The following is a 3,474-nucleotide window of genomic DNA, read 5'->3' as shown; positions in this document are numbered from 1 at the left end:
AAGCTTGCCTGGCGGTCTTGGGCATGGTGCCTCTCAGTTGCGCCTGCAGGTGTTGTGTACTGGACATGCTGGATATTCCCCCTTGTGCCAAGGCCTGGTTTTCCATTGGGGAATACCTCTTGATATTGGGGGCCTCGCTATACCTCTGTGGACTCCACTTGCACATCGGTTACACTCAGACGGGTGGTTTCCGTGCCCTGGGTTCCCTCCACTGTGTGCTTTCCGTGGCCTTTGTGCGCCCCATGCTTAACCCCTCTTCCCCCTCCGGGTTAGGAACGGGTTCTTTCTTGTTCCCCCGCTAGCGTTGCCGGGATCTGCCCTCTAAACACTTTATTGACACCGGTAGGCCGAGTCTGGGCAGTGTGCCTGCTCTAATGATGGTGTTAAGTGCCTGCCTAACCCCTAGGTTGGTACTGGTATTAACTTTCCCCATGGTTGGTGTCTGTCTGGAGGGATTAGCGGCTTGCCTCCCCTGCTCTTCCAAGTGCACCCTTCGGGTGCAGCTCTTGCCCCTGGCCCCTGGGCCCTGGGCCCTGGGGCGGCTGTTGGGCGAGCCGTGTCGCTTATCGCTGTTGATGGACGCTGCCTCTCCGCCTTCAACAGCTCTGGGCATCGTCAGGAAGGGTCTGTGCTGCAGCCAGGCTTTTGCTTGCGCATTCTAGGTAACTGGCAATGCAATCAGGAGTTTTTCAATACCCATAGTAAGATAATAATAATAATAATAATAATAATAATAATAATACTTTTGTTTTATATAGCGCCTTTCAAAACACCCAAGGACGCTTCACATAGTGTTGTGTTGGAAAGTGTGAGTGTTTGTGCGCGTCAGTGTGTGAGCATGTGTTTGAATGCGTGAAAGTGCTTGTGGAACTAGCAGCCATAAGCCTCCAGGAAGAGATGTGTCTTAAGGTGTTGCTTAAACATGGCCAGTGAAGGGGCATTTTGGATGTGGTCGGGCAGATTGTTCCAAAGAATGGGAGCAGCAACATGGAAGGCTCTGTCACTGGTGGCCTTGAGCCTGGCACGAGGGACGATCAGCTGGCCCTTGGAAGAGGACCGCAGGGATCTTGAGGGGTCATAGGGGTGAAGGAGGTCAGTGAGGTAGTGGGGTGCCAGACCATGGAGGGACTTGAAGGTTAGGAGGAGGACTTTGTAGGTAATCCGTGACTTGATGGGGAGCCAGTGAAGCTGCTTGAGTATGGGGGTGATGTGCTGCCAGGGTCTAGTGCCTGTTATGATCCTGGCTTCTGGACATATTGCAGTCTGTCTAGGGCCTTGTTGGGTAGATGTCAAGTGATTCAACCGAAAGAGAACTATAGGTCACCAAGGGCAACCCTGGTTCTCTGAGGGAGATGAACGAGACATCTCACCAGATTGCCACACTCACCCTCAAGCTCAAAGGTTAGTTGTCTCAGATTGAAGATCAGAGCCCGGCACACCTGGGCTTTGTCCCCGAGGGGGCTTTTTTTTACGGCCATCTTGGAAAATGGCCACCATTTCAAGTGGCCAATCAGGTAGATTTGATCGTATTGGTCTTAAGCACATACATGCTGAATTTCATGCTTGTATCATCATTTTCTAGGTCAATTCTATGCAATAAATCAATTTCTGGGGTCTTTTTTGGCGGCCATCTTGGAAAATGGCCGCCATTTCAAGTGGCCAATCAGGTAGATTTGATCGTATTGGTCTTAAGCACATACATGCTGAATTTCATGCTTGTATCATCATTTTCTAGGTCAATTCTATGCAATAAATCAATTTCTTGGGTCTTTTTTGGCGGCCATCTTGGAAAATGGCCGCCATTTCAAGTGGCCAATCAGGTGGATTTGATCGCATTGGTCTTTAGCACATACATGTTGAATTTCATGCTTGTATCATAATTTTCTTCGTCAATTCTATGCAATAAATCAATTTCTGGGGTCTTTTTTGGCGGCCATCTTGGAAAATGGCCGCCATTTCAAGTGGCCAATCAGGTAGATTTGATCGTATTGGTCTTGAGCACATACATGCTGAATTTCATGCTTGTATCATCATTTTCTAGGTCAATTCTATGCAATAAATCAATTTCTGGGGTCTTTTTTGGCGGCCATCTTGGAAAATGGCCGCCATTTCAAGTGGCCAATCAGGTGGATTTGATCGCATTGGTCTTTAGCACATACATGTTGAATTTCATGCTTGTATCATAATTTTCTTCGTCAATTCTATGCAATAAATCAATTTCTGGGGTCTTTTTTGGTGGCCATCTTGGAAAATGGCCGCCATTTCAAGTGGCCAATCGGGTAGATTTGATCGAATGGGTCTTGAGCACATACCTGCCGAATTTCACGCTTGTATCATAATTTGCACGATTTTCCCTGTAGCCCCTCTACTAAAATGAAAATAGTGGGCCTATTAACATACTAACTGATTGCATTAAATGTAAAGAATGTTAAAATGACATAAAAATGTATGTTACTGTGACATTACTGTAAATTTACATCACCCAATTCATAATTTAACTGCAATGCACTGTATTAAGTATTATATCCCACGATGCACTGCACATTACATGTTTTAGCTGTATTTCAACATAACCATCAACTTACTGTAAAATTCTGCTGTAAATTTACAGCAATTTTTTACAGTGTAAGTACTTGTAAGTCTTACTTGTCTTACTTGTCTTACTTGTATTCTCTCCCCCAATAGAAACAGGCACCAAGGGCGGTGTGTGTGTGTGTGTGTATGTGTGTGTGTGTGTGTTTGTGTGCGTGTGTGTGTGTCTGTGTGTTTGTGTGTGTCTGTTTGTGTGTGTGTGTTTGTGTGTATGTGTGTGAGAGAGAGAGAGAGTGCATGAACTTGTGCTTGTGAGAGTATATGTGTTAAAATACATTTCAGTTTGAGTGTGTGTGTGTGTATGTGTGTGTTAGAGTTTGTGCTTGGTCAGATAAATGTGCTTTGGGGAAAGCGTGTGCGTGCGTCCATGTGTGTGTGTGTGCGCGCGCGCGCGCGCTCGTGCGTGTGTGTGCATGTGTGTGCGTGCGCGCGTGTGTGAGTGATCATATATCAGCAGTAAAAGTGTTGGTGCTTAATGGGAGCAGATGAGATGATATCAATGATGGCGATGATGATAGCTTTATGCGTGTGTGTGTGTGTGTGTGTATGTTGATAGCTTTGTGTGTGTGTGTGTGTGTGTGTGTGTGTGTTGATAGCTTTATGTGTGTGTGTGTGTGTGTGTGTGTGTGTGTGTGTGTGTGATAGCTTTTCATCCTAGATGATGTAATAAAGAGTTAAAGCTTCCCATCAACACACACACACACACACACACACACACACACACACACACACACACACACACACACACACACACACACACACACACACACATAAAGCTATCAACACTCACACACACACACACACACACACACACACACACACACACACACACACACACACACACACACACATACACACACAAGCACACACACACACACACCC

This window comes from Engraulis encrasicolus, unplaced genomic scaffold (assembly GCF_034702125.1).
Source record: "Engraulis encrasicolus isolate BLACKSEA-1 unplaced genomic scaffold, IST_EnEncr_1.0 scaffold_100_np1212, whole genome shotgun sequence".
Classification (NCBI taxonomy): domain Eukaryota; kingdom Metazoa; phylum Chordata; class Actinopteri; order Clupeiformes; family Engraulidae; genus Engraulis; species Engraulis encrasicolus.
The sequence above is the reverse complement of the archived record's forward strand: the minus strand, read 5'-3'. Positions refer to the sequence as shown.